This window comes from Trachypithecus francoisi, unplaced genomic scaffold (assembly GCF_009764315.1).
Source record: "Trachypithecus francoisi isolate TF-2019V2 unplaced genomic scaffold, Tfra_2.0 Lachesis_group21, whole genome shotgun sequence".
NCBI classification, from domain to species: Eukaryota; Metazoa; Chordata; class Mammalia; order Primates; family Cercopithecidae; genus Trachypithecus; species Trachypithecus francoisi.
Window position 1 is genome coordinate 39,438,768 of NW_022681467.1, and position 15,616 is coordinate 39,454,383.

At 42.5% G+C, this 15,616-nt stretch overlaps 1 protein-coding gene and 1 non-coding gene across 2 annotated transcripts in view; one reads left to right on the plus strand and one right to left on the minus strand.

Moving 5' to 3' along the window:
* The window catches only part of TOX2 (TOX high mobility group box family member 2), a 319,378-nt gene that overhangs the window by 37,353 nt on the left and 266,409 nt on the right, over positions 1-15,616 (plus strand). The window lies entirely within an intron of this gene.
* LOC117069200 lies at positions 9,202-9,308 on the minus strand. Its single transcript, XR_004431444.1, has one exon. It is a non-coding gene; the product is annotated as a U6 spliceosomal RNA (small nuclear RNA).

The following is a 15,616-nucleotide window of genomic DNA, read 5'->3' on the forward strand; positions in this document are numbered from 1 at the left end:
GACCAAGAAGGCCTGAAAGAAAATCCATGATTCCACCAAACTCACATCTGGTGATGGAAATCAGAGGTGTGGTTGCTGGGGTTGGGGAGGGGATTGAGTGGAAGGGCCTCAAGGGAAGTTTTGGAGATTATTTCTGGCACAGTGAGCCTGGGTGATAGTGTTTTTTTCCCCAGGACTTTTTATTCTTTAAACAAAGCACAACTATAGGTGCAGTATCCCTCCTCTTTTTTTTTGAGACAGGGTCTCACCCTGTTGCCCAGGCTAGTGTGCAGTGGTGCAATCACAGCTCACTATAGCCTCAGTCTCCTGGGCTCAAGTGATCATTCTGCCTTAGCCTCCTGAGTAGCTGGGACTACAGGCATGTGTCACCAAGCTTGGCTAATTTTATTATTATTATTTATTTTTGGTAAAGACATCATCTCACTATGTTGCCCAGGCTGGTCTCCAACTCCTGGGCTCAAGTGATCCTCCTGCCTTGGCCTCCCAAAGTGCTGGGATTAATTACAGTTGTAAGCCACTGTGCCTGGCCATCAGAAGGCCCTTGATATCCTGCTCCAGCCCCAGCTCATTCCCCTTTCTCTCTCCCCAGAGGCAGCCAATGTCCAGAAATTGGTAAGTATCTTTCACATCCATATTTCTGTATTTTTTCAAGCAGTGTAGTTTGGTGTGTTTTTTTTTCAATTTTTTTATTGCAGTAAAGTATACGTAATATAAGATTTACCATGTTAACCATTTTAGTCTATTAAGTACATTAATTAGTTACTCACCTAATTAAGTAATTAAATAATTTGGTATATTAAGTCCATTTAGCATATTAAGTACAGTGATATTAAGTACGTTCATATTGCTATGCAACCATCACCACCATCCACCTCCAGAACTCCTTTCATCTTGCAAAACTGAAACTCAGTACTCATTGAGCAATAACACCTCCATTCCCCCAGCTCCTGACAACCACCATTGTACTTTCTGTTTTTATGAATTTTGCTCTTCTAGAGACTTCATGTAAGTGGAATCATATAGTATTTGTCTTTTTGTGTTTGGTTTATTTCCCTTAGCTTAATGTCCTCAAGGTTTATCCATATTGTAGCATGTGTCAGAATTTATTTCCTTTTTAAGGCTGAATAATATTCCATTTTTGTGAGTGTATGCAGATACACACATGCCACACACACACACACACACATATATGCACACACACATAATGTACCACATCTTGTTTATCTGTTCTTTCATTAATGGACACTCGGGTTTCTTCTACCTTTTGGCTATTGTGAATAATGCTGCTGTGAACAGGTGTACAAATACCTTCCTGGGACACAGCTTTGAATTCTTCTGGGTATATATCCAGATGTGTAATTGCTAGATCATATGGTAATTTTATGCTTAATTTTTTGAGGAACTGCCATATTGTTTTTCACAGTGGCTGTATCATTTTACACTCCTGCCGACGGTGTACAAAAGCTCTGATTCCTCTGTATCCTCACCAACACTTGTTTTTTCTCTCTCTCTGCCTTTTTTTTTTTTTTTTTTTTTTGAGACAGTCTTGCTCTGTCAGCCAGGCTGGAGTGCAATGGTGTGACCTTGGATCCCTGCAACCTCTGCCTCCTGGGTTCAAGGTTTCAAGTGGTTCTCTTGCCTCAGCTTCCCGAGTAGCTGGGATTACAGGCACACACCACCACGCCTGGCTAAATTTTGTATTTTTAGTAGAGATGGGGTTTCACCATATTGGCCAGGCTGGCCTTGAACCCCTGACCTCAGGTGAAGTGCTGGGATGACAAGTGTGAGCCCCCTTACCTGGCCTCTCTCCCCTTTATTAATAGTAGCCATCCTAATGGGTGTGAAGTGGTATCTCGTGGCTTCAATTTGCACTTCCCTAATGATTAATGATGTTGAGCATCTTTTCATAGGCTTCTTGGCCATTTGTATATCTTCTTTGGAGAAATGTCTACTCAACTCCTTTGCCTATTTTTGATTTGGGTTGTGTGTTTTTGTTGCTTGTTGAGTAGTGTGTTTTTAAACATTACACTTAAAGTACCACACTGTGCATATTTTTTCTGCATTTTCTTTTTCACTTAATATTCTTTTTAAAATTTTTTCTTTTTTTCTTTTTTTTTGAGACAGTCTTGCTCTGTCATCCAGGCTGGAGTGCAGTGGTGCGATCTTGGCTCACTTCAACCTTCGCCTCCTGGGTTCAAGCGATTCTCCTGCCTCAGCCTCCTGAGTAGCTGGGATTATAGGCACCCGCCACCATGCTGGGCTAATTTTTGTATTTTTAGTAGATATGAGGTTTCACCATGCTGGCCAGGCTGGTCTTGAGCTCCTGACCTCAAGGGATCTGCCTGCCTTGGTCTCCCAAAGTGCTGGGATTACAGGTGTGAGCCACCGCACCCAGATCCACTTAATATTCTTTACTTAATTTGTTTTAACTGCTGTATAATACTCTATTGTGTTGCATACTTCTCTTCTCCAGTCTTCTATTATTGGACATTTAGGTGGTTTCCAGTTGTTCTGTATGACGCTGCTTCAGTGAACATCACTACTTGTTTGTGTATATTTATTTTTTAACCAGTCATAATATTGTTTTTCAGTTGGTTCTCTTGTGTTCTCTAGAAAGACAATATTATCACAAACTGAAAATAATACTTTTGTTGCTTTCTTTCCTATAGTTATGATTCACATCTATTTCTGGTCTGGTACATTGCTTAGAAATTTCAGAACAGTAGTAAACAGCAGTGGGAACAGTGACTATCCTTGTTTTGTTCTTGACGTTAATGAAGTTGTCTCCTGAATTTCACTGTTAAGGATGATTTTGGCTTTTGGTTTGAAATGTTAATTTTTATTTATCATCTTGAGGTATTATTTTTCATTTGCATTTATTAAATGAATTTTATAGACTAAATATTATATTATTTTTTCTTTTACAAATTATTATAGTAATAACCTTCTAATATTGAAACAACCTTGGAGTTTTTTGATGTATTATTCTCCCAGTCTATTGCAGGATTATGTTTGCTTGTATCTTTTTAGTATTTTTGCATGTATAACATATTAAGTGTGATTGCCCGGTTTTTGTTGTTGTTGACTATCTTTTAAGTCACAGTTACAAGGTTTTTTTCTTTCCTAATAGGACATTAGTCAGATATGATTTACATACAGTAAACTACAAAAACCTTAAGTGTACAGCTTGATGAATTCTGACAAATATATACACCTCAGTCACCATCATCCACATCAAGATATAGCACATTTTCATGGTCCCAGAACATTCCTTTGTGGCCCCTCCAGTCAGTCTTCCATCCACACCCCAGCAACCACTTCCCTGGTTTCTATCACCAGAGATTAGTTTGGTCTGTTCTGTCCTTGAACTTGTCCTATATATGATCATATAGTTTGTACTCTTCTGTATCTGGTTTCTTTCATTCAACATAAAGTTTTTATTACAAAATTTTAAAAAGTTTTTAAAATTTGTTTTTTTGGAAGATAGAGTCTCGCTATGTTGCCCAACCTGGAGTGCAGTGGCTATTCACAGATGTGATCATAACTCACTGCAGCCTCAAACTTCTGGGCTTAAGTGATCCTCCAGCCTCAGCCTCTCGAGTAGTTGGGACTACCTGGTGCCTGGCTGCATAACGTTTTTGAGATTCATCCAAAATATTATATCAATAGTTTTGCTAGCTTTGTAAAATGAACTGATAAGATTTACATGTTTTGGCCAGGCATGGTGGCTGGTGCCTGTAATCCCAGCATTCTGGGAGTCTGAGGCAGGAGAATTGTTTGAGCCCAGGAGATTGAGGCTGTAGTGAGCTATGATGATGCACTGCACTCCAGCTTGGGTGACAGGGTGAGACCCTGTTTCAAAAAAAAAAAAAAATTTTACATCTTTTTCTTTTCATGCCCTGAAAGAGCTAATGTTACAAAATTTATTTGTTCTGTGAAAGGTGAGGTAACTCACCTGTGAAATCATCTGAGGCTGTAACCGTTTTAGGAGGCACTACTTTAAGAACTTTCTTTAAATATTTTTCCTTTATTATTGTTCTATTCAGATAGTGCACTTTTTGTTGAAGCAATTTTTTAATGTTACGTTTTCCCAGAAAATAATCCATTTCATTGCAGTTTTGAAATTATAAGCATATAATTGTATGTAGAGTCCTCTTAGAGTTTTAAAACCTATAGTTTCCCTTTTGGCATTTATAACATTTATTTGTGTTCCTTCTTTTTTTTTTTTTTTTGAGACAAAGTCTCGCTCTGTCACCCAGGATGGAGTGCAGTCGTGCAATCTCAGCTCACTGCAACCTCTACCTCCTGGGTTCAGAAAGAGATTCTCTGACTCAGCTTCCCAAGTAGTTGGGACTGTAAGTGCAACACCATCCCTGGCTAATTTTTGTATTTTTTGTAGAGAGAGAGTTTCGCCATGTTGGCGAGGCTGGTCTTGAACTCCTGGCCTCAAGTGATCCACCCGCTTCGTCCTCCTGAAGTGCTGGGATTACAGATGTGAGCCACCACGCCTGGCCTGTTTGTGTTTCTTCTAACGGTAGAAGCAAAGCTGTTTTATGAACCAACTCTAAAATTTATTTATTAATCCTGCTGTCTTTCTGACTGTTAAGATTACTAATCAATAATATTTGCTTTTAATGGTTTTACAGCTTTCTTCCCCTGGTTATTTTGATCTTTTATTAAAACCAAATTACTTAAATGAAAGTTTAGTTTCCCTATTTTTATTCTTTTCTGATTAATCATAAAGGCTATTTAAGGCTACAAATTTGCCTATGAATCAGCTTTGTCTCATCCCCTGAGATTTCTTGTATGTTTTCTCTTTTCCATTGTTTTTAACTAGTCTGTTTGCAGTTTTGATGTTTGCTCTTTAGCTCAATATTATCCAGGAGAGCACTTAAAAATATCTAAGTGATTGGGTTGTTTAGTTTGTGCAACAGGAAAGAAGTGTTTAGAATTCCCCATGGCTTTCTAGGGAGGGTGTTTCCGTCTCTTTAGCATCCTTTGCGTTATACACAACAGTGACAGATGTAGGTGTAGGAGCTTTAGGGGAGCTCAGTCTGAGTCTAATTACTTTGCATAAAAAAGGGCGCAAGATGGATGCCTCTTTAGAGCTATCAGGGAGATGTGAGAAGGGAAGGGTGCAGATACTTTGTGGCTGAGACACAGGAAACTCACAGAACTTATGAGTAAATGGGCCCAGTTGGAAGTTGGAATATGGGTAGGAAGGGAGCTGGCTGAGAGTTAATTTTGGAACAGCGTATTGGAATGAGCAAGATTTAACTGCTTTACTTGTATAGAGTCTAACCTGTAGACAGCGAGGAATCATTTAGGATTTCTTGCATGCAAGTGACATGATTGAGATTTATTCTCAATGTTAAGATCCCATTCACCTCCCAGAATGCTGGTAGTCAGGCAGAAGATGGAAAGATTCTTTTTTGGAGCATATGACAAGCCCAAGAGTAGAGCCCTAACGAAACTGACACTGGAGTCTTCTCAGCAAAGTGTCCTGTTCAGATCTCCTTGTATGACTCTTAGTTGAAAAGCTCAGAAGTCCCAATCAATTTTCAGTGTCTCAGTCTTTAATATGAGCTGAAAATCTAAAGTCACTTGACATTTAAGAAAAGCTTCTACCATGAAGGATAAATAAACAATAAGCAAATAAACAAATAAGCAAAGAAAAAAAAGCAAGCTAGAGGAGGTAGACAATGCAGGGAGAAGAAATCTTAAAAACATTAACATTCTCAGAGATACAACACAAGATAGAAAGATATGGCATTCATGAAACAAGTAAGAAATGCGGATGAAAAGAACACACAGAATTCAGAGAACGATAAAACACCAGAAACCCAAAGAAATTAAAAGCAAAAAAATGCTTTAACATGAACAATTCACCAGAAGGATTTAATGGTAAAGTTGAGTTAATATTTCAAAAAGAAAGTGATGTCTACAAAGAAATGGAAAACAGGAAAGAAAAAGATAAGAAAAACTAGCGAAACAGACTAGGGGGTCCAACATCGAAAAACAGGAATTTAAGAATGAAAGGATACAGAAAACGAAAGGGCATGCATCATCAAAGAAATAACTTAAGGAAAATTTCTAGAACCGAAGGATGTGGAATTTTAGATTGATGAGACCCATCAAATGCTCAGTAAAACAGACATACACCTTTGAAAAGAGATTTTTTTCTTTCTTTCTTTTTTTTTTCTTCAAGAATTATGCATCTGAACTTTCTGGTTTACTTAGAAGATAATTAATGCTAAAATTGGAGAATACAAGTTAACTTTATTTTTTATTTATTAATTTTTTTTGAGACAGAATCTTGTTCTTGTTGCCCAGGCTGAAGTGTAATGGCAAGACCTTGGCTCACTGCAACCTCTGCCTCCCGGACTCAAGTGATTCCCCTGCCTCAGCCTCCTGAGTAGCTGGGATTATAGGAGCATGCCACCACCACTCCCAGCTAATTTTTGTATTTTTAATAGACATGAGATTTCACCATGTTGGCCAGGCTAATTTCGAACTCCTGACCTTGTGATCTGCCCACCTCAGCTTCCCAAAGTGGTGGGATTACAGGTGTGAGCCACCACACCCGCCCAAGTTAACTTTAATGCCAGAGTTGGAGAATACAAGATAACTTGTGATTTGCATGTGGCCAGACTGCATATAAAAGGACCTGTGGCTGCATCTGATAACCAGTGTCATGTCAAAGAAATAGACATTCCTATAATGAAAGAATGTCATGTAGAAACATAGTATCCTAATTTTTAAAGTATTTTAGATTTGGTTGAGAGAACAATCTGTGACTTACAAAATAAGGAGGAGGAAAAAACAAACAATTTAACCCCCCCCCTTTTTTTAGAGCTATATAGTTTACAAAGTGCTGTAGCCTACGTGTGATAAACTAGCTAAATTTATCTTTTTTTCTCAGAACAATATAAACATATCAATTAATCTTAACAATATTGCAAGCGAGGCATTATGGCTCCCATATTGCAGACAAGAATGAGGCTCAAAGAGGTTAAGCAAATTGTCCAAGTTCATAGAGTTGGGATGGCAGAGGTGAGATTTAAATGGCAGTCTCTGATTCTCTTGGTCTGTCCCTTATCATCACCTTGAGGTCACAAGACGGTTGAAGAAGGAAGGAGAAAGGGTGGAAAACAAAGGGCAAAAAAGAATGTGTACCAGCCCTGCCTTTTGTGACATCTCTCTGAAGTCCACCCAGCAGCCTCTTCTTAAGTATCATTTGCCAGACTATACTATGTGGTCACCTCTCTTGGCAGAGGAAGCTGGGAAATGCAGCATTTTAACTGGACTGCTTCCTAGGGTGAAACCAAATATCTGTTAGGAAGAAAGATTTGAGTTGGCAGCCAGGAGTCTCTGTGAAAGCCAGGAATGAAAGCAGCTAAGGTGTCCCTTTCTTTGGCTAGGTAGAAGCTGTGTACATGGATAGTCTTTTTTTTTCTCCCCTTGACTTTGGATAATGTGGATTATTTTCATGCCGTAGAACCAAAATTTCTATATAGTGCATGTATTTAATATTTAAATATGGTGAGTTCACTGGCTTTTTCTGTCCTTGGACAAGATTTTTATGATGGTTCCAAACAAATCCTGTTAAATTTGATCTGAGTTGTTTTGCTAAATAGCACTCAGTGTTTTAAGCTCCCTGAAAGTTGTTACCCATAGTTTTCTAGGCTTTTCTTTCTGTGCCCTCTTCCCCAGGAACATTTCCTCTCTGTCCTCTTCCCCACTTCCCATTCTCCTTCTCCACCAGTTCAATTGCTGTCACCTCTTACTGAAATCTCAGCTCATGCGATACCAGAGAGAATCTCTAGTTCAACTAGTTGGTGTTGCAGACAGGGAAACTGAGGCCCAGAAAGTCAGGGCGATCTCTGGCAAGGACTAATGCCCTCTGGCTCTCCTCAGTCTTCTTGAAGTAAGGTCAGTGATTCTTATTCCCAGGAGGAAAGACAGAGCGTGAAGGCCCTGAACTGGGAAAGAGACTAGGGGCATTTGAGGAAACAAAAGGAGGCTGGCGTGGCTGCAGTGCAGGGAGTGAGGAGGAGATTGGCTTGAACAAAGCTAGAAGGGTTCTCAGGATCATGGGAAGCCAAGGAAGGCATGCAGGTGATGCTGAGGGTATGGGGTGTATTGGTATCAGCTGGGAAATGGTGTAATTTAGCTTAAAATCTTAAAGGGTCCTTATGCCTGCTTCATTGAGACATATTGGGAAGGGCAAGAACACAAAAGAGGAGAAGAGTAAGGGCTACTACACTTGTCCTGGGAAGAGATAATGGAGGCTTGAACTAACATAGAGGCAGTCGGGTTGGAGGGGTGAGTGGATGGACATAGAGTGTATTGTCAGGCTTTGATGACAGATTTGGGGATGGAAGTATGGGAGAGGGGAAAGGGAGAGAATCCTAGGGTTCTGTCTTGTGCAAATAAGTAGATGAAAGAGCCAAAGAGTCCTTCATGGAATTAGGGAGCACTGGAGGAGGAAAATATTGGAGTGGAAGATCCAAAATTCACTTTTGTGCTGAAATTTCTGTGATACAATCTCGTGGAGATGTCGGTAAGGTAGCTAGATGTATATCATGAGCCAGATTTTTCTGTTTTATTTCTAATTGGCTATTGTTATATATAGGAAAACTATTGCTTCATACAAATTAAATAAATATATATATATATATTTTTTGAGATCTCATTCTGCTGCTCAGGCTGGAGTGCAGTGGTGGGAACATGGCTCACTGCAGCCTCAACCTCCTGGGCTCAAGTGATCCTTAAACCTCAGCCTCTCTATTAGCTGGGACTATAGGCATGTGCCACCATATCTGGATGATTTAATTTTTTTTTTTTTTTTGTAGAGACAGGGGTCTCAGTATGTTGCCCAAGCTGGTCTCAAACTCCTGGGTTCAAGCAATCGTCCTACCTCAGTCTTCCAAAGTGTTGGGATTATAGGCATGAACCATTGAGTCCAGCTGCAAATATACTTTGTATTAGACCATTTTACTGGCTTATCTTATTAGTTCGAATAGCTTTTCTGTGATGTTTTTGGTGTCCTGATATGTAATTATATTGCCTGCTAATAATGATAAACGTGTTTCTTCCTTTCCAACCATTTTACCCCTTATTATTTTTTTTGTTCTATCACATTGGCTATAGTAGAGGTCTTTTCCAGTTAGCTTTTTAAATATATATAATTTTTAATAAAAAAATATGGAATGCTTCATGAATTTGGATGCCGTCATTGTGTAAGGGGCACACTAATCTTCTCTGTATTGTTCCAATTTTAGTATATGTGCTGCCAAAGCGGGCACTACAGTTAGTTTTAATGGTAAACATAATATTTGATGTTTGAGCAGCTAAGGGGAAGACGATTTTGAGACAAAGTTTCGAGGCAGTGTATGCAGCTCAGAAATCATGACAGAAGCTTAGATGTGGTGTGATAATGCCTTTGAATAAGGTGATGTCTTAGTTCCTGCTGCTGTAACACAATGCCACAGACTGGGTAATTTATAGTGAGCAGAAGTTTATTGGCTCATGGTTCTGGAGGCTGGGAAATCCAAGATCAAGGGGCCGGCATCGGACGAGGGCCTTCTTGCTATGTCATCTCATGGTAGGAGGGCAAAGAGAGGGCGAGAGAGTGAGCAAATGGTCAAACTCGCAGCCTCAAACCCTTAAATTCATTCATGGAAGTGAAGCCTTCGTGCCTAAACACATCCCTTGAGGCGCCACCTCCCAACAGGCCCCACCTCCTGACACTGTTGCATTGAGGATTCTGTTTCCAACACATGCTTTTTGGGAGACACAGTCAAACCAGAGCAGGTGATAACTGAAGACATAAAAAGAGATATAGGCCGGGCGCGGTGGCTCAAGCCTGTAATCCCAGCACTTTGGGAGGCCGAGACGGGCGGATCACGAGGTCAGGAGATCGAGACCATCCTGGCTAATACGGTGAAACCCTGTCTCTACTTAAAAATACAAAAAACTAGCCGGGCGACGAGGCGGGCGCCTGTAGTCCCAGCTACTCGGGAGGCTGAGGCAGGAGAATGGCGTAAACCCAGGAGGCGGAGCTTGCAGTGAGCTGAGATCCGGCCACTGCACTCCAGCCTGGGTGGCAGAGCAAGACTCCGTCTCAAAAAAAAAAAAAAAAAAAAAAAAAAAAAAAAAAAAAAAAAAGAGATATAAATACCAACTCTCTTACCCTCATACTCATAGCCAGAAGAATGGTCTGTCCATAAAACATGATCACAGTGCTTCAAACCTGAAGCATGGTGGTCAAATCGACAGGAAACTAAGACTATCTAAACAGTAAATGTTAAAGTTGGGTACAGTGTGTTCATTTGGAAAAGAGAACAGAGAAGAAATTGATCATAATTCTCAGTTTATGAACAGCTGTAAAAAGGTAGGATCAGAAGAAATCGACAGATAAGTATATTTTAAAATCAGTGTCCATGATTGAAGCTTAATCTTCCAAAGTATCCTGTAATGAGTATAATTTATGTAATGCCAGTGTGCATATAACATATCACTTGGTTTCCTCAACACCTCAGTGATATGGGTAGTAATTCACATTTATCCACAATTTGACATTCTCTAACATGCTTAGATTACCTCATTTGATGTTTACATTCCCAGGGCTTACTCCCTTGCAATTAAGGCTCCAACAAAAATCCATCTGCTTTTAGTTCTTTGAACAGAATGTCCTGCATTCTCTCTACTCGGCCTTTGGCCATGTGGCTCACCTTGTGATGCCTGTTTCTCCTTCACAACCCAGTTCAGCCCCAAGGAAAGGCCTCTGTTCCATTGTCAAAAGGGACAGGTGAATGTAGCCAGCAAGGCCTTGAAGGAATACAAGCCAAGTAGCAGGTGTAGCACAACTCAAATATGCTGCGCTATTTGACACTGCATTACCTACTGGCCTAAGCTTTGCTGAGCTCCCTTGCTTTAGGGGAGAAAAGAAAAAAAAAGTCCTCTTTAGCCAGCTGCATTTCTTTTTCCCATTTCCACAGTGTACCAGGGAGGGTACACATGTGATTGTCCATGGGCTCACTTTTACCCATCACTCCTCTGGGGCAGATGCCAAATCATGTGTCTCGTGATGCAAGAGCTTCATGAGGGTGGAGCAGGGCTGGGTGCTGTCTGAGAGGGAATGGATGGCCCAAAGCTCCAGGTCTGGACAGTCTGAGGCCCTCCTGCTGGGAGTAGCATTTTGGGAAAAATGAAATACACTTGGCTGGATCTGAAACTTTCTGCAGTTAGGGTTGGTTGTGTGGAAGGGGATCTTGGGTGGCCTTCAAGCCTTGGAGACTCCCAGTCCAAGATCTCTAAGGACATATTCCTAGAACCTTCCAGCGTGTCTGCATTGCCAGTGTTGGTTACTCTTCTGTGCATGCTCCAAGCTATCTCTGCTGTCAGGTTGCAAGATTGTTGTGGAAACAGGCTGAGCCTGTTCCATCTCGCTCAGTCACAGGGCCTTGTCTGGTGCCTGGCACACAGGGCTGCAGCAAGTGTTGGTTGATTTGAAACCACAGTTGAGCCTCCTGCCTCAGCATCTCAGTCATTGCTCCATAGCCGGTCACGTGGCTGCCTGCAAAGGAGATGAAGATAAAAGAATCCCAGGTGACTTTGTGGGTTAAAGAGGTTTTAAAGCTCTTGCTTTAGAAGCTCAAGTAAAACTTTCATCCTATGTTGACTGGATAAAGCATTCTGTCAGCCATCCGGGGCTCGTCTAGGACTGGGGGCAGGGGAGAAGGGAGAGCAGTGTTGTCACTTTAATTGCATTGGCATAAATATTTGATATTCAATAAATTAGATCTGGAGCAAGGAAAACATTCTTGCAAATGGATTTTTTACCTGGAGCCCAGCCCCATTAGCAGAGGAGTAGAGGGCAGCCTGCCCCAGGGCCGGTAATTAACTGAAGTGGAGCAGAACTAAGCATTTTTGACAGCCTTCCTAGTCTGGAATTAACTGTCATCTTGGAGGGAGGAAGAAAGTGCACTGTCACATTACGGGCTTATGAGAGGTTCTCCAGTGCTGCCAGCCCCCTGAGTTTACTTATGTCTCCCCTTCCTGCCCTGCAATGTTACTTTCATCATTAGAGACAAGTTTAAAAGCAACTAACGATGTATTTTATATCCACGTACCAGAATCACAGATTTCACCAAAAGAGAAGACATTAGCATGGTAATTCAATTTTTTTTTTCCTTTTGGCAGTTGTAATGAAACAAGATACAGTGGATGCTGTTAGAAGTCACAACACTGATATCTGGAGATAGTACAAGCTGGATTTTTTTTTCTCCTCTCTGTATCAGTACTTGCCTGTAATGAGCATAGCTTAGCCACTGTCTGTGCTGTCTCCCCCCGCCCCCACCCAGTGTTTATGAAAGTAACAATTGCTTCTGAGAAAAGGCAAAACCGTTGGAGCCTGAAGCTCCTTCTAGAAGCCACTGCTTGTCTTGTTCTGTGGAAACTGATACAGTAGAAATTGGAGTTGTGCCGGGTCTGGTCTTGGCAATGTGTGTGCAGGCAATTTTTTATAAGGTTGCAGATCTCAGCCAGACTCTCAGCTAGGTTGGGTGTGAGGATGGAATCTCCAGCGATGCTCAGCTGGCTTCAGAGGGAAGGGCTGCCTGTGCACTTGTGTGTGTTGAGAGGGGTGAGTTGTGCGGCCTGGTACACAGATCACGAACATCTGCTTCTCCTAGATTTTCTGCCTACTTCCATAGCAGTAAAACCACGACTCACCGCCTTCATCACTCCGCCTCAACACTGCTTCCTTCATGCCCTACAGCCAATGGGAGCTGGAATCGCCCTTGATTTCCCCTGTCTGCCATCTTAAGCACAGTGGTCCAGGGCTTACCCTCCTCTTAGAACTTGACCCTCTTCCTCTGTCTGGCGCCACTCCCTACACAGTGGTAAGTCTGAAGATGTGATCATGTTCCTTCTCTGCTTGAAAGTCTGCTTGGCTTTGGCTTTCTTCTTGATGCCCCAGCAGGGGCCCCAAACCTTGGCTGCCCATTAGAATCTTGGAGACCCAGCCTGGCTGGACCAGAGTCCATAGCGTTGGTGCCCAGGCAATGCAGAGGGCAACCCATGGCTTATAGGATCAAGCCCTAAAATCTCAGCCTAACATCTTAGCCTCAATAGCCTCCGCCCCTTTGGGCCACAGAAGACATGGGGCTTGGCTACAACCCTCAACCATGCACATTGCCCCTCAACTCTTCCCCTGGTTAACTTCCACTTATCCTTTAGGACCCAGTGAAAGGTCACCTCCTCTGTGAAGCCTTCCATAATTTCTCAGGCGGAATTATGGTCATTCATTCATTTGCCCATTCTCATTCAGCAAACACTCACGGGATGCCTGCGGGTTCCACGTCCTGTGCTGGGTCCTGAAGATGACTTAGCAGCTAAAGGACGGATTCCAGGAAGTTTTCTGCTAGTGGGAAATACAGAGGAGACAGGAGCAGAGCAGACGGGATCGGGGGAGGCTTCCTAGAGGAAATGACACAGGGTGATCTGAAGGGTGTGTGTGAGTTAGCCACAGGAGTGAGGGTGGGGAGAGGGGAAGGCCTTGGGTAGGGAGAGAGTGTGTTAGAGACAGGAAGGGTGAGACCAAGGCATAAACAGGCCAGGTTCCAGCCATCTCCCCGCAGCATGTGGTGTGTCTCCAGTGGGAAAGTGCTCAGTAGGTTTTTGTTTGTTTTGTTTTTTATTTTACTTTATGTTTGGGAACTGAACAATGAGATCACTTGGACTCGGGAAGGGGAACATCACACACTGGGGCTTATCATGGGGAGGGGGGAGGGGGGAAGGATTGCATTGGGGAGTTATACATGATATAAATGATGAATTGATGGGTGCTGATGAGTTGATGGGTGCAGCACACCAACATGGCACAAGTATACATATGTAACAAACCTGCACGTTATGCACATGTACCCTAGAACTTAAAGTATAATAAAAAAAAAAAATTTTTTTGTAAAGATAGGGTCTCACTATTTTGCCTATTTTGCTCCTGGCCTCAAGTGATCCTCTGGCCTTGGCCTCCCAAAGTGCTAGAACTACAGGCATGAGCTGCCGCACCCAGCCTCAGTAGGTGTTGGTGGAGTGTAAGGTCAAGCGAGAGGGCCAGCTGTGGGGCAGTGGTGGACACTGAGGCGGAGAGCCAATGCCAGGGACCGGACAGGATATTCTGTCCATTAAGATACAGGCGATGGGGTATGCTTGCCCTTTAAAGATATATACATAAGTTTAGGGCCTTGTGAGGCTGGCATTATTATTTCCGTTTCACACAGGTAGAATTTGAGGTTCCAAACAGTTAACTGACATGCCTATGGTCATTCAGCTAGTAAGAGGCAGAGCTGGGATTTGAATCCAGGCAGAGTGGCTCTGGAGCCTGTGCTTTTAACCCAGACTGTCCCATGCAGCCACAGCCTGACCTGGCTTCTCACCAGAGCTGGTCGTTCCTCTTTCACCTCCTCCAGCCAGCCCATGCCTGGCTCAGGGCTGACTCCCAGCATCTGTGGGACATTTGAATTTTTGACGATGACATTCAAGAGGGAAACAGAATTTTTGTAAAAAGAGTTCAGAACCCTTTGAGAGAATGACATGAGACCTGTGGTAGCTGTTGCGTTACCTCCAGGTGTTGGGGAAATGCAAGAGTAGTCAGCTGCCCTCCTGAGAGCCAGGCCTGGGAAGCGCAGAGTTCGGCACCCCCTTGTTGCTGCTGAGCTCCCAAAGGCTTGGGGAGCATTTTCTGTGCTCTGTCCATGTCAGCACCGTATTTTATTAAGACGTTATTGGCCGGGCGCGGTGGCTTATACCTGTAATCCCGGCACTTTGGGAGGCCGAGGCTGGTGGCTCACTTGAGGTCAAGAGTTCGAGACCAGCCTGGCCAACATGGTGAAACCCTATCTCTACTAAAAGTACAAAAATTAGCCAGGCATGGCGGCACGCACTTGTAATCCCAGCTACTCGGGAGGCTGAGGCAGGAGAATCGCTTGAACCCGGAAGGCGGAGGTTGCACGGAGCCCGGATTGTGCCAGTGCACTCCAGTCTGGGGGACAGAGTGAGACTCTGTCTCAAAAAATACAATATAAAATAAAATAAAATGAAAAAGTACATGTAGCTACTTACCATCCCCCAGATCTAGATATAAAACACTTTTAGATTTCCAGAAAGTTCCCTTGTGCTCCTTTCCAGCCAATCTCTGCTTCCCACCGCTAGGTAACCACTGATTTCTATCACTATAAATGATCAGATTTCTATCACTATGTTGAATTTGTTGTATCTGTGCTTGAACTTTGTATGATAATCATAGGCATATACTCCTATTTTGCCTGGCTTTATTTGCACAATATTACGTTTCTGAGATGCATCCAGTGTTGTTGCTGGTGGTAGTAGACTGTTTTTTTCATTGTTATCTAGTATTTTGTTGTAGGAATACACGCAATTTCTCCATTCTCCCGTTGGTGGACATTTGGGTGGTTTCCAGTGTGGGGCTATTAGTTATAAACTGCCATGGACATTCCCATGCAGTTGTGTCTGTGGACAGGCTGTGCTTCAGTTTTGACAGTCCAGGTGATGGTGGTCCATCTCTTCAGCTCTCCCTCCTAAAGACTTT